Source organism: Manis javanica, chromosome 1 (assembly GCF_040802235.1).
Source record: "Manis javanica isolate MJ-LG chromosome 1, MJ_LKY, whole genome shotgun sequence".
NCBI classification, from domain to species: domain Eukaryota; kingdom Metazoa; phylum Chordata; class Mammalia; order Pholidota; family Manidae; genus Manis; species Manis javanica.
This window is the reverse complement of record NC_133156.1, coordinates 80762929-80780044: the sequence shown is the minus strand read 5'-3', so window position 1 is coordinate 80780044 and position 17116 is coordinate 80762929.

Sequence of the window (17116 nt, the reverse complement as noted above, 5' to 3'; positions counted from 1 at the left end):
ATTCCTGACAAAGATTTCAAAATAAAAATCATAAACATGCTCACAGAACTACAGAAAAATATTCAAGACCTCAGGGAGGAATTCAAGAAAGAGATAGAAACTTTGAAAAATACAGTGTCTGAAATGAAATGTACAATGGAGGGATTTAAAAACAGATTACATAACATAGAAGTGATGGTAAATGAAATAGAAATTAGAGAACAGAAATACAAAGAAGCTGAGGAACACAGAAAAAAGGATCTCAAGGATGAAAAAATATTAAGAGAACTGTTTGAGCAATCCAAATGCAACAATATTAGCATTATAGGGGTACTGGAAGAAGAGAGAGAAGAAGGAATAGAAAGTCTCTGAGGAAAGAATTGCTGAAAATTTCCCAAATCTGGGGAAGGAAATAGTCTCTCAAGCCATGGAAATGCACAGATCTCTGAGACAATACCAAGACATATAATAATTAAAATGCAAATATCAAGGATAAGGACAGAGTATTAAAAGCAGCCAGAGAAAGAAAAAAGATCACATATAAAGGAAAACCCATCAGGTTATCATCAGACTTCTCAGCAAAACCTTATAGGCGAGAAGGGAGCAGAGTGATATATTTAATGCAATGAAATAGAAGGGCCCCGAACTAAGAATAATCTACTCAGCAAGATTATCATCTAAATTTGAAGCAGGGATTAAACAATTTCCAGATAAGCAAAAATTGAAGGAATTACTACCCACAAACCATCTATACCATTTATTTCAGAGGGATTGCTATAGATTGAAGTGCTCCTTAAGGCTAAATAGCTGTTACCAGAGAAAATAAAACCACAGTAAAGGAAGTAGACCAATTAATTACTAAGCAAATGCAAACTTAAATTAACTATACACAAAGTCTGTCAAGGGATACACAAAGAGGACAGAATATGACTTAATACATAAAAAGTGGACAAGGATGAAAAGAAGAGAGAAAAAAAAAGAACCTTTAGATTATGTCTGAAACAGTATAATAAGTGAGTGAAGTCAGACTGTTAGGTAGGAAAGAAGCTACCCTTGAACCTTTGGTAACCATGAATCTAAAGCCTGCAATGGCAAAAGTAGCAAGAGACAAAGAAGGACATTACATAATGATAAAGGGGTCAGTCAAACAGGAGAATATAACCATTATAAATATCTATGCATCCAAAATAGGAGCACCCAAATGTGCAACAAATACTAACAGAATTAAAGGGGGAAATAGAATGCAATGCATTCATTTAGGAGACTTCAACACACCACTCACTCCAAAGGACAGAACAACCAGACAGAAAAGAAGTAAGGAGGGAGAGGCAATAAACAACACATTAGAACAAATAGACCTAACAGACATCCACAGCACACTCCACCCAAAAAGCAACAGGATACACATTCTTCTCAAGTGCATATGGAGCATGTTCCAAAATAGACTACATACTAGGCCACAAAAAAAGCCTCAGCAAATTCAAAAGGATTGAATCTGTACAAACCAGCTTCTCAAACCACAAAGTTATGAAACTTGACATAAATTATGTGAAGAAATAAAAAAAACCCACAAACACATTGAGGCTTAAGAAAATGCCCCTAAATAATTAATGGGTTAATGACCAAATAAAAACAGAAATCAAGCAATATATGGAGACAAATGAAAAGCACAACTCAACACCCCAAATTCTGTGGGATGCAGAGAAGGCAGTTCTAAGAGGAAAGTATATACCAATACAGGCTTACTTCAAGAAAGAACAATCCAAAGAATATATAAACTCACAATTAATGAAACTGGAAAAAGAAGAACAAATGAGACCCGAAGTCAGCAGAAGGTGGAACATAATAAAGATCAGAGTAGAAATAAATAAAACTAAGAAGAATAAAAAAATAGAAAGAATCAATGAAACCAGGAGTCGGTTCTTCAAGAAAATAAACAAAATAGATAAACCCTTAGCCAGACTTATCAAGAGAAAAAGAGAGTCTATACACATAAACAGAATCAGAAATGAGAAAGGAAAAATCACTATGGATACCACAGAAATACAAAGAATTATTAGAGAATACTATGAAAAATTACATGATATCAAACTGAATAACCTAGAAGAAATGGACAACTTCCTAGAAAAAGACAACCTTCCAAGGCTGATCCAGAAAGAAACAGAAAATCTGAACAGACCAATTACCAGCAACAAAATTGAATTGGTAATCAAAAAACGACCTAAGAACAAAACTCCTGAACCAGATGGCTTCACCACTGAATTTTATCCAACATGTAGTGAGGACTTAATACTCATCCTCCTTAAAGTTTTCTAAAAAGTAGAAGAGGAGGGAATACTTCCAAACTCATTCTAGGGGGCTAGCATCACTCTAATGCCAAAACCAGGCAAAGACACCACAAAAAAAGAAAATTACAGACCAATATCCCTGATGAAAATAGATGCAAAAGTACTCAACAATATATTACCAAATCGAATTTAAAAATAAAAAAAAGATATCATCCATCATGATCAAGTAGGATTTATTCCTGGGATGCAAGGATGGTACAACACTCAAAATTCATCAACATCACCCACTACATCAACAAAACAAAGGACACACAAAAAACCACACAGTTATCTCCGTAGATGCCAAAAAAGCATTTGACAACACTCAACATCCTGTTGTGATAAAAACTCTCAACAAAATGGGTACAAAGAGCAAGTACCTCAACATAATAAAGGCCATACATGATACACCCACAGCCAGCATTACACTTAACAGCAAGAAGCTGAAAGCTTTTCCTTTAAGATCAGGAACAAGATAAGGATGCCCACTCTCTCCAACTTTATTCAGCATAGTTCTGGAGGTCCTAGCCACGGCAATCAGACAACACAAAGAAATAAAAAGCATCCAGATTGGTAAGAAAGAAGTCAAACTGTCCCTGTTTGCAGGTGATACTATATGGTACATAAAAAACCCTAAAGAATCCACTCCAAAACTACTAGAACTAATATCTGAATTCAGCAAAGTTGCAGGATACAAAATTAATACACAGAAATCTGTTGCATTCCTATATACTAATGATGAACTAGCAGAAAGAGAAATCAAGAAAACAATTCCATTCACAATTGCATCAAAAAGAATAAAATACCTAGGAATAAACCTCACCAAGGAAGTGAAAGATGTATACCCTGAAACTGTAAGACACTCATGAGAGAAATTAAAGAAGATACCAATAAATGGAAATACATCCAGTACTCATGGATAGGAGAATTATTATTGTCAAAATGGCCATCCTGCCTAAAGCAATCTACAGATTCAATGCAATCCATACCAAAATACCAATCACATTCTTCAACAAACTAGAGCAAATAGTTCTAAAATTCATATGGAACCACAAAAGACCCCGAATAGCCAAAGCAATCCTGAGAAGGAAGAATAAAGCTGGGAGGATTATGCTCCCTGACTTCAAGCTCTACTCCAAAGCCACAGTAATCAAGACAATTTGGTACTGGCACAAGAACAGACCCATATCAATGGAATAGAATAGAGAGCCCAGATATAAACCAACACATATATGGTCAATTAATATATGATAAAGGAGCCATAGACATACAATGGGGAAATGACAGCCTTTTCAACAACTGGTGTTGGCAAAACTGAACAGCTACATGTAAGAGAATAAAACTGGATTACTGTCTAACTCCATACACAAAAGTAAACTCAAAATGGATCATAGACCTTAATTTAAGTCATGAAACCATAAAACTCTTAAAAGAAAACATAGGCAAAACTCTCTTGAATATAAACATGAGCAAATTTTTCCTGAACACATCTCCTCAGGCAAGGGAAATTAAAGCAAAAACAAACAAATGGGACTACATCAAACTAAAAGTTTCTGTACAACAAAGAACACCATCAGTAGAACAAAAAGGCACCCTAGAGTATGCAAGAATATATTTGTAAATGACATATCTGACAAGGGGTTAACATCCAAAATATATAAAGAACTCACACACCTCAACACCCAATAAGCAAATAACCTGATTCAAAAAATGGGTAGAGGATCTGAACAGACACTTCTCCAAAGAAGAAAGTCAGATGGCCAACAGGCACATGAAAAGATGCTTCACATTGCTAGTCATCAGAGAAAGGCAAATTAAAATCACAATGAGATATCACCTCACACCACTTAGGATGGCCAACATCCAAAAGACAAAGAACCACAAATAGTGGCAAGGCTGTGGAGAAAGGGGAACCCTCCTACACTGCTGGTGGGAATGTAAATTAGTTCACCCATTGTAGGAAGAAATATGGAGGTTCCTCAAAAAACTAAAAATAGAAACACCATTTGACCCAGGAATTCCACTCCTAGGAATTTACCCCAAGAAAACAATATCCCAGATTCAAAAAGATGTATGCACCCCTATGTTTATTGCATCACTATTTGCAATAGCCAAGAAATGGAAGCAACCTAAGTGTCCACCAGTAGATGAATGGATAAAGAAGATGTGGTATAAATACACAATGGATTATTATTCAGCCATAAGAAGAAAATAAATCCTACCATTTGCAACAATATGGATGGAGTTTGAGGGTATTATGCTCAGTGAAATAAGTCAGGCAGAGAAACTCAAGTACCAAATAATTTTACTCATTTGTGGAATATAACAATGAAGCAAAACTGAAGGAACAAAACACCAGCAGACTCACAGACTCCAAGAAGGGATTAGTGGTTACCAAAGGGAAGGGTGTGCGGAGAGTGGGTGGGAAGGGAGGGTAAAGGGGATTAAGGGGCATTATGATTGGTACACATAATGTAGTAAGGTCACAGGGAAGGCAGAGAAGACAAGTGGTGACTCTATAGCATCTTACTACGCTGATGGACAGTGACTGTGAGGGGGCACTTCATAATATGTGTGACTATGATAACCACAATGTTGCTTCTGTAAAACCTTTATAAGATTGTATATCAATGAAACCTTAGTAAAATAAAAATAAAAGAAGGGGGGAAAAAAGGAATCATGGCCTTACTAAGGTTAGCTTGTATACCACTATATTCACCTATTATAACTGTCCAGTCAATGATTTTTAATAAATACATACAACTGTTCCAACCATCACCTCCAACTCTTAAAAATTTTTCACCAAAGTTTTCACCAAAGTTGCTTCATATTATTTGAGTTAATCTCCACTCCTGCCTCTAGCTTCATGCAACTAGTGATCTGCATTTTTTTCTTCTTAGTTTTTTTCCTAGAAATTTCATATAAATTTAATAATACAATATGTAGTCTTTGTGTCTTGTTTCTTTCACTTAGCATAATCTGTGGGAGGTTCCTGTTATTTCAGGTACAAATAGTAGTTACTTTTTATTTCTGAATTATGTTACCATTATATAGATAAACCACATTTTCCTTATTCATTTAACAGTGATAGACATTTAGACTATTGCCAGTTCGGGGCTATTATGCCTAATGTTGTTATAAATATAGATGAACAAGTCTTTATCTGAACACCAGTTTGGGGTGGATAGGAGGAGTGAAATCTCTTGGTCCTGTGGTAACTCTAGTATTAGTTTTTTAAGAAGTTCCTACATAGTTTAAGTCATATGTTTTTAATTCCTTGCTTATAATTTTGGAGGATAATAATAATCATGACAGAGCCTTCTAGAATAATTGACAGAACTTATACTCTACTCATCTCTTTCCAACCTGACACTATAACATCACAAGGAACCTGGATATGAAAATAGCAACTATTGCCATTTAAAGACAGGAAAGTTCAAGAGAGTGAGAACAAGTGGCAACTTATGGAAGGTTCATGTGGACATTATCTGATTATTTTTAATGAATCTCCAGTTCATTACATTAATACAGGGTCTATATTAACAGAAAAAATTATTCCAGTTTTTGGAACTAAGGTGTATAGAGGCCCATCCAGCTTGGAAAGGTGCTTTGCACTAACTAAAAATGTGCATCCTCCATGAGGTCAAAAATGTATTTTCTCTCCTAGTAATAAGAATTGTTTTCATCATGACTTGCCCATCATCTACATCTGAAAAATAAACTTTTCTATGGTATCTTCAGATCTCAGAAATTTAAAAGGTAAATGAAATGCTAAATAGTCCTGTCAGTGGAGGGAGGCAAGACTGATGAAGACAATGTGCAATGACTTTCTATATGAGGCAGAAACATGCACAACGCATAAAGAACAAGAAACTAAAAATATCTGATGTTGTTATAAAGGAAAACAGAGCCAAAAGCAATTTGTCTGTGCTTCTTTCCCATCTGTGTGGCTCCTTCAGCTAAATAGCCAATGTAGTCAAACCTGATTTGCTTTCCCATTATGAAAATTGTGGCTTGACTAAGAGCTATGCTAGAATGTGTAGATGAAGACATCTTTACATAAATACTGTCCATACGTCTATGTTTTACACATAAGCTTTTCACATGTGATTTTTATACACATACCCTGTCTTCCCATCTTCAGGTATTCTATTAGCCCATGAGAAACATTTAAAGGGAAGTCTTTCTTCCATGGCTGAGAGAATTGTTCTTTCTCCTAAACTTGACTATAACACTAGAAAAGGTACAGAAAAAGAGTCACTCCTCTGTTGTCATAGCAGAAAAAAGTTATCTCCTGCACAGTCAAGAACCAAAAGACATAAATGGAATACTCAAAAAATATATATCCTCAGACAACCAAATATGTAAGAAAATACCCACAGGCAGATAGGAGGTGTATGTCCTTGTCCATCAGAATGGGGGTTAAGAGGCTAAGTGACCTGTCCAACATTAGTGAGTGCTTCCCAGAAGGAGTCAAGCATGATACCCACATAGACTTTCCTTCAGACTAGTGTTTCAACTGGCTGACCACTCTAGCTGTAAACATTTGCCGTGGCTGTATTTTCCCACTCCTGGATGATTGTCTGCCTGGCAACAAGATGACAGAAGCACCAAGCCAAAATATCCTTATGTGGGCATAGCTGCCTCCTCATGGCAGAGCCAATTTGGATCCCAGCCATTGGCAGGGATGTCCCAGAAGCAGCCAATTTTAGTTCAGCCTCTTTAAAACTCTGGATTGTAAACAAACAGTAGGATTTTCCACAGTGGAAGGGAGAATGAGATGAAGGATGCAGTAGAGGGGGTAGGTGAGGCTAATTCATCTAGTTCACCAGAAGAATTAGGAATTCAAAGAATGAGCTGAAAAGGGACTCTACCAAAAAAGCCCCAGTCTTTAAAGTCCATGAACACAGAAAGACCTCTTCCCTCCTTTTCTTCCCTACACTTTTAACTTTTAAAATTTCGTATTGTTGCTTAATTTTTTCCTTTTCTTTCCTTAGTCTCTTAAAATAGTAGGTCAAAATGGGACCTATCTAGCAGGTGGTTGCTGGGTTAGTGGTAAAGGGTAGTTGCTGTAATTGCCTGGTTTGTATAACATGACTTTATGGATTTCACAGACAAATCTTTCTAGACTAAATGTTCTTGAAAAATCATAATTGATTAGATTCAACATGATTTAAGGCAAGTCCAATCATATCCCTTCTGTGAATCTATGCCTTCTAGAATCAAGCACAACTTTGATATGTGTGTCTCATATGTCATACTGCTCTGCAGTGTGATAAAGTCAAAGCAAGGAGCTTAGTGTCTGATGTTCAGGCTGGGATTTAGAGCCCTTATTACTTATCAGTTGCTGTGGGCCCTAAGTTCTTTAAGCCTTGCCTTCCTCCTAGTGAAATGGGAATAATAATGACTTTATAGGGTTGGTGTATTGTGTCTACACATAATACAATAACTATTATCATTGCTGTTAGTTATATTATTAATTTATTGTATGTTATTGATAAAAACCAATGTGAAATTGCTGATGGCCAGCTCACAGTATAGATATAAAAATATCATTTCAATTTGGTATCAGAGACAACATGGTCAATAATGCCATCTTCTCTCAAAATTTAATGCATTGAGTACTGTCAATTATAATTGTAAAAATACAAGTAACCCTGTACTATCCACTAATTGAGAAAATATAAAATGACAAAAAGCCACCATGAATTCAGAATCACTTTTAAATGTATTTGTATTTTATTGATCACAGCAACATTTACATGTATTTAGAAAAAAATAAGTACCTTTTCATACTAGAGATATTTATTTAAACTACCAAAAAAATTCTTGGTACACATATGGAATTGTGGGCCCCATTCAATTACTCCATCACGCCTCATAGTCCCTTGGCACACAGGCTAGGAATCACCAATGTTGATTAAGGTCAAAATAGACGGGGGAGCCTTACACTTACTAGCTCTGCTTGCCAAGTGGAAATGCTAACCTGCTCTTTCCCAGGATTTCAGAAAAGCGTTTGAAGATATTTCACAAGATAAATGGAAATGGGATAAACACAAAGCCTTAAGGAAAATATACTTCTGGTGCATTTATTAAGCACTTGGATCTGATGCATGACACCTGCTTGAAACTTAAAGAATAATCACTGGCTTTGCCGAAGAAGAAAAGACAAGAATTATGACTACACACAGGCTCATACTTCAGCAAGTCAATGTTTTTAAATCAATGAAAAACAATCCAGTGATTGTGTTTGCTTCAAAGAGAAAGCAATGTAAGATGACATACAGTATTTCAAGCTGTTCAAATTACTGATGGCAGAGTGGCAAGATATATATTCATTAAAACCAAATAGTTGTTTCAAAGTATGTTGGCCAACAGAGATAAATAGCGTCTCTCTGAAGTAAATACAAAATTATTTCTTTACTCACAATGTTGGGCCCTATAATGCTTTCAACCATGAGTAACTCTTGCTTATTTTGGGAATTTTCAGTATGTACTCTCATTAGAATTTCTCAAGTTAGTCCACCAAAATCATTTTCTACCTCAACAAAGAAGCATATGCATTAGGTATCAAAGTATGCATATTTCTATAATAGGCTCTCTGATGGTTTCATTCATATTGACAAATTGATCCTATTGAATGAGTTAAACATGAATGAACAAAAATGTGTTGAATGCAAAGGCTACTCTCACCGGAGTATTATGTCATCAATACTGCTGGCAGGCTAGATATTAATAGCATGTTTAAGAATATTATTATTTGAGAGGAAAAGGTACATGCAGCTTATCTTTCTGATTCTTTCATCAGCATTTCATTAATAAGTTTAAAAAAACTTTTACACAAAGTACTAATCGCCATTTATTTTTCTCAAAGTCTTGCATCCCCTTAATCAGTAAAAGTGATAGTTTCTTCTTTATCTTTCTAGAAAGTCCAAGGCAGCTAAATGTGAGACCACAGAATAATGACCAATCAATAGCATTTAGCAATTCTAGGTATTCAAAACTTTAAAAAATTTCTTCTATATAAGGATTCTGTACAAGTGATGATTTTAAAATGACCTAGTGCTATTCCACACTCTGCCTCCACCCCCAACTCTAAGCCATGCCACTTCTCATAAGATGGCCTAAAGAAGAGAGCTATGGTATGTCCCTCACAACTGGAAAAAAAAATTACTTTCTAATCTCTTTTACTTCACTCTCCACAAAAAAATTGGCCAATGATAATATGTCCAGAATCCAGGCTTCCATTTCATTAGAAACCTGGGAAAATGCAAGAGACACTATGAATTACATTTGATAAAGACACTAAATACAGAAGAGTAGTATTTGTTGAAGGCCAAAATATAGCATGACATTTTAAAATGAAAGGTTAAATGTATATGGGTAAAGTAGATAATTGCTGGTTCCCAGTCTTTATAAAGAAAATTACATAGGATAATGAAAGATGTGGAGATGAGCAATGTGTGTCCCGGACAATGGTATAAATATCCATGGATCTTAAGAGACAAATTGATCATTAGGAAGCAACATATTACCATGGTTGAAACAACACAACTGTTATATTTAAAGGAATGCAACCTTGGTTAACGACTTGGTCAAACAATAACAGTACAGTTTCTAATTTTTAAACTTTATAATTTGTGATGATATCTTGGAGTCATGGCACAAAATATTAACCAAGAATATTAACATTTGGAAAATAGAAAAAAAATTGATCTCAAATTCTAACCTCAAATTTAGTATTAACGCTGATGTACTTAAGTGCACTCTATGAAATGTCTATTTTTTTAGTTTTCACAATCCTATGTTTATATTGATCTCCATTTATGCTCAAGATCACTGAGGTGGAAAATACCTAAGCCAGGATTTAGATCTTATTTAGTACCTAACCTCAAAGTCTATCCTAACTACTATTGCACCTTACACTACGGAATCTTGGTTTTACTTCTAGACCTATTTCTCCCTAGTTTTTCCCCATAACAATAAAGGAACCATGTCTCACCTATGGGTTTCAGCCCCTGGCAAGTTCACTCTTAGATTCGGTGAGACCAAGAAATAACAATGGGATGTTCTTGGGGTGAAAGGGTTTATACCCAGCTTTATTCTCACCGTGGCAGGTCAAGTGCTGGAATCCCATCCACTTAGAGTGAGTCTGCATGCAGCAAGCTAATTTCTGCCTCTGGGCCTTTCTGTCCCCGCAGCCGTGCAGCCCAGAGCACTGGGCGGAGCACTTTATAGAGTCAGTAATAACATATTGGCCACACATGTGCAGTGGGCAAACTGACCAGGGTCAGGTGAGAATCCTGAGCATAGGAACTTTTCATCTTCTCTACAAACCATTAACCCTGAGTGAAAGGCAGACAATAACATACTAAATTTATGCCCTTTTGTAGAGTTCTTGCACTTGTTTGTACCCTCCCTGGAGTCCTCTTCTCCATCTTTGCTTAGCACTGGCCCTTACTTTCAGATCTCAATTTAGAAGTCACCTCTTCTAGGAAGTGCTTTTCCTGACTCCCAAACCTAAGGTAGCCAGGCAGTCATTCTATTCATCTTACCCTATTTTAAATCTCTGCCTAATATTTTTTACACCTGGCATTTTCTTGTTTTTGCTAGTTTATTCTCCCCAAAAGAATACAAGTTCTGTAAGACATTGTCTAATTCACTGCTGGATTCCTAGCCCCCCGGACACTAGATGCTTAGTGAATGATTGCAATGAATGAACCATGAGTGAAGAGAATTACTACTCGCACATAAAGCATTTTAACTGATCACCTGCACAAGATGATTTCAGTGATATTGACCCTCCTTCTAAATTCCTTTATTCATTTTATAGACATTGTAACCCTGAGATTGAAACTTCCATCTAAGAAAAAATGCTCTTTGTTCAAATTAAGCAACCTCCCCCAGTGGCCTACATTTTAAGCTTTACCAGTCATTTACACCTCAATGTGAGTGAGTTTAACAGTTATATATCTGAAGATAAAGATGAGAAAAGTTTAAAAAAATTGAAGCTATTAAGTGACTGAAAATGAGAAAAAGGGGATCCAGGGCTTCAGGACACACCTGATGAATTCATAGATTGTCCCAGCTTCTGTCTTGAATAGGAGCTTTGTCTAACCAGTGAAGTCTGATGCAGGCAATGTTTCTTAGAAACACTCTTCAAGTACTGACAAAAGATGGCCATCTGTTCTTCTGATGCTAAAGCCAGACAAAGGGAAAAAGAATAAAATGCAATACAGGGGGTTTAGATTACATATGGAGATGGATGCCTACATGGAAATGTGAGGCGTTATACAATGGAATACATTTCTGCAGGAAAATAGCTTAAAATTCTCTTAATATGGAACTCTTTAGAACTAATTTAGATTTGTAGCAGCAAAAGATGTTTAAGAAGGAATTATTCTTAAAGTCAAGAAGGTGGATGTTATTTCTTTGTTCCTGCAAGTGCTGTCATTTGATCCAATAAAGATACCCAAAAGATCTTAAACAATGAGAAATCCAGAATGAAGACTGCACAATGATAGATGCTATATGTGCAAGACTGTCACTATATGCCGCAGCAGAATGGAGAGACCAAACAGCCTGAGCACATGAAGCTTTTGGGTTCAATTTACTTGTATCATAACTCACCTCTTGTATGACACAGAGGTGCCTGAGTGGTCTGCAAGCAAAGTGGTGCCAGTAGAGAGGGCACAGAATATGAAAGAAGAGTGCCAATGACTTATCCTCTCTTTTCCGACTTCTTCCATGAAACAGCCTTCCTTTCTTCATATCCTGTTATGTGAGTATCCAATCTGCCGAAGTTTGTGTCCAGGATACTAAAGTTTTCTTCTGTTCTGATTTGCCATGCATTCTGGACTCCCATCCAAAGACAGGCTGCTCCAAAGAATGGTTCCAGGTTTTCAAGGATCCCAAGAACACAGATCTACTCATTTTGGTTATGAAGCTCTGGAAATTATTTGTTGTTCTTGTTGTTTTTAATGTTATGTTTTCTTTTCTAAAAGCATTTTAGAACACTAATATTAGCATATTCCATCCCATCTATAGGACCATTTTGTGACAAGGTACTTAAGTTTATATTTGATCACATTATAAAGGACTGAAACCAAATGAAGTCCAGCACACTTTCTGAAGGAATCTTAAACAGTAGTTGTCATCAAAAAACTCATAGTTGTGGAAATATACTGGCCAGGAAAAACAAGCTCAACAGACAGCACAGGCTAGTCTGGATGCAGAGCATCTTGCAAAGTTTCAATATCAGTGAGCATAATAACAAATATGCTCTGGAAGATTTTTCATTTAATCATCATTTTTATGATTGTATTTTATATTTGTACATGTTTTTAAATTGATTGGCCCATGATAATAATAGAGTACTGGTTAAAATTAAAAATTCATTTAAAAGGGAGAAATAATTATCACAATGATGAATCACATTAGAGTCCCTTATGCTCAAAAGCATAGAAAATTCCATTGACAAGTGACACAGTAAACAAGGAGGTATATTTGTTACTTTAAAAATCTAACACAAGAAATAGACTTTCAATAAAATCCTTGTTTTTGTTGTTTGTAACAACTTAAATTTTATGTTTTTATATTCTGTTTGAACTTAGTTTATACATTATGTTGAATTTTCTAGTTGATTAAATTTATACTTTGCACAATATTTAAGAAACTTTATACTGAATTTAATTACAGTCAATTCTAGAGATCAAAAAGGTGTTTTTTTGTTTTGTTCTGTTTTTTTCTTTAAAATATGGTGACAAATTATCTAAGATCAAGAAACACCAGAATAACTGACCCTTTTTTGTGTTAAAAGGAAAGAAGCTTGATTACTTGATTAAAATAACCTACACTGACTGTCTGAACAGTACCAACAATTTTAAAGAAGCCCTGGTCATCTGAACAGATCCTCACTTGGTACATTGCACCTTCACTAGGCCCCTCTGTGAAGCCCAACTCAGGGCTGTCACCAGCTAGAATCCCCTTCCCCATATGCCTATGTGACACACACTAAAAGAATGTTGATGGGTCACATTCCCTGGTTTGATGATCCAGGGAAAGCTGTACTTCTGAAAGTTAAGTGTACATAGGAATGATCTGGGTACTTATGGAAAATGCACATTCTCAGGCACTTCTCCCAGAATTTCTGATTTAGTTGATCTTGGTTAATTCTGAGACTGCATTTTTCCCAAGCACCCAAGGTGTACTGATACAGTGGGTCTCAAGTTCACACTTAGAAAAACATGGAAATAAGACAGGGTATATTGGATTCCTTGCAGTTGTGTCGTATACATAAACAACTAGACAAATGGGATGGATGGAGAGTTACAACTGGAAGAATATTTAGGGCCACTCTACTAGTGAATATGAGGATAGTGATTGTGGATAAAATGAGAGTGCCTGTGCCAGGATTCTCACCTGGCTGTGGTTGACTAGTTCACTGCACACCTGTGGGCAATACATGTCTGTTGCCTCTATAAAAAGAGCTCCACCCAGTGCTCTGGCCATGACATGGTGGCAGGGCTGCAAGGCTGCAGGAGGGCAGAGCAGAGGCTGGAGTGGTGGCAGTGTCGAGGACAGAGGCCCAGAGGACAGCTGTGTGGGATGACTGTGCAGACACAGGGACCCAGAGAAGGAGACCGGCTTGCTGCATACAGACTTGCTCTGAATGAACAGGATTTTAGTGACTGACCTGCCACCTGGAAATAAAGTTGGGTACAACCCTTTCACCCCAAGAAAGTTTTGCTGTCATTTTCTTTGGTCACATTGAATCCATAGCGAACTTGCCCAGGGCTGAAACCCATTGGCAAGACAATTGGCATAGTTGACAGGATTCACTGTTGACCAAGGAAAAAGACAGGCTGCCCTTACGGGAGGAGTGCTTCAGCGGGCTGCCCCTGTGAATGGGGAGACAGTGGATCGTCCCCCAATGGGTATGTGGTCTAAGGTGGCTTGCCTCCTAGAGGACTGGGCCCCACCCCAGGACTGGAGGCAAGTGGAGGTGACACCTGAGGCAGTAGGGGTGGCCCTTGGTATAGTAAGCAGATCCTTTGAGAAGCAGAGTGCCCAGGAGGCAGTGGGGACTGTGGTTGGCTGCTTCTCACAGTATTAAAAAAAGTCTACAGAGGAGACCCAAGAAATGGTAGCATGAGAATGCAAGCTGCAAACTTCTGTGGATGCCCTGAGGAGGGAAATGGCATTGATGCAGGAGGAGGCAGCATGAGAGTGCCGGCAGCAAGGTGCCATTGGAGATGAGATGGCAGTGCTGCCAGGTGTTCTGAAGGAGGAAGAGGCCATCAAGGAAAAAGACAAACTCCTGAGGGAAGCACAGGCAGAGGTGGCAAGAGAACATCAGCTGCGAAGCCTGGAGCTGAAGGTAAGAGACCTTCTGAAGACTGAGCTGGCATTGTTGCGAGGCACTGTAGTAGATGAGGCACTTGGGGGAGGGGAGAGAAAGGTGCCATCAGCCCCAGAAATGGAGGAGCTGGGGAAGGATGAAGGGGTGGTGCTGGAGGCACTGGCGCCTCCTGTATTGAAAGCACCCCCAGTGGTTGTAAAGGAAATAAAGACCCAGCAGCTGAAAGTTCCCCAAGGAGAGGAGCAGCCCCTCCCCAGGTCATGGAGCACTCTATGGACTGCCCCTATACTCAGGCTGAGCCAGTGGCTGTGGGACTTAGGGGTGGATGGAATTGTTCTGTTGGAATCAGAGATGGGAAAGCTGTCTTCCCTGACAGTGCAGCCCACCTTGAGGTAGCAATTACAAAATGTGAGGTGACATGTACAGTAGCTGAAGCAATGAGAACCCAGAAAGAAATAAGGCCTGTTACTCACAGGAGGAATTTGAGGAGACCCGTGAGGGTTACAAGGACCCAGATGTGGGTTGATTTGATATGGGCAGGAGTAGATGGAAGGAAATTAGACGGGAAGCCAAATAGGATCTTACTAGAGCTATGGCAACAACTGAAACCAGAGCAGCGTTCCAGCCATTAAGACCAAAGAGGCAGAGGTCGGAGACAGAGCCACGAGTCCGGCCTGTGTGTCTGCAAGACTTTTTCCTGGAGAGGCCGGAGAACAATGTTTGAGCTTCCTTGCACAGGGACGATTGCAGAGGACTAAGGGCACAAAGATTGAGAGGAGAGAATCCTGGAGGGGTGGAGTGTGGATAAAATGAGAGTTCCTGTGGCCAGGATTCTCACCTGGCCATGGTTGACTAGCTCACTGCACACCTATGGGCAATACATGGCTGTTGACTCTATAAAAATAGCTCTGCCCAGTGCTCTGGGCATGACACGGTGGCAAGGCTGCAAGGCTGCAGGAGAGCAGAGCAGAGGCTGGAGTGGTGGCAGTGCTGAGGACAGAAGCCCAGAGGACAGCTGTGCGGGACGAGTGTGCAGAGAAGCCCAAAGGATGGCTGTGTGGGAAGGCTGTGCAGAGAGGCCCAGAGGACGGCTGTGCGGGACAGCTATGTGGACAGAGGGGCCCAGAGGCAGAGACCGGCTTGCTGCCTGCAGACACCCTCTGAGCGAACAGGATTTTAGTGACTGACCTGCCACCTGGAAATAAAGTTGGGTATAACCCTTTTATCCCAAAGAGCATTCTGCTGTCAATTTTCTTTTGTCACATTGAATCCATAGTGAACTTGCCTGGGGCTGAAACCCATTGGCAAGACAGTGATCAACATTGTTTTCTCAGCTTTTTAACCACACAATAAAGTTTTGCAGAATTGTATGTCCATTTGTGCCCAAGTTTTAAGTGTCTACATTTTTACTGTACAAAAGCTTTATTATATAAGGAGTTAGAAGACTGAGCTCTTGGATTTATTCAGGATCATATCCCAGTTATTTCATTTGCCAATGATGTAATTATGGACAATTACTTAGCTTTTTGGTGCCTCAGTTTCTTCACCTATAAAACAGAAATGGAAATATCTCATAGGGATAATAAGGGAGTTAAATAGAATCATATGTGTGAAGCTAGAATTCTGCCTAGCCACATGTTAAGAGTCCAGTAGATATTAGTTGGTCTCATTACTCTTATAATCTTTATCATTGCCATTTTCATGTAAGTACCAAAAATCCACAAATATTTATTAGTAACTTCTATTTATAAGACATTATGCTAGAAAAGAGGACAAAACTCAAGTTCTGCTCCAAAGTCCCATACAAGCCAGTAGAAGAATCTTAAAAAGAATTAATGTAAATATAATAAAATGTATTTTTATTTCTGAGAAAGCAGAAATTAATGTAAGAAATGAAATGTGGAAGGAGTTCAGAGAAGTGTGACATTATTTGTGAACTAGGTAAATGAGAAGGAATCAGAGAAGCTTCATGGCAGAGGGAGCATTTTAGAGTTGAATGACTGAGATATGAAGATAAAAAGGAAGGGCTTTCCAGAGATTGGAGTAGCATAACAAATTCAGGAAGGTAGAGAAGTATTTGGGTATATTCTTTAACAGTGAATTCTTCTGTGTGCTAAAGCATCAAGTATCCAGGGAGAAACAACTTGGATACTTGCATAAAAGATAGATGGTGGGGAGAGGCACATGGCAGAAATACCTAAATACCTTGCTAAATTTGAGCTGGATTTAGAAGACTATGAGGAGCCAATAAAAGGTTGTGAAAATGGTAGTCCTGGGGCAAGACTGGCTTCAAGGTGATACGCAAAACTCCAAGTCAGTGATTCTCAAATGTATTCTCTGGACCCACGACATCAGCATCACCTGAGAATTATTAGAGAGGAAATTCTGGGGCCTCTTCACAGACCAACCAAATCAACACTGTTTGGGGATGCAGCCCACTGTTCTGTGT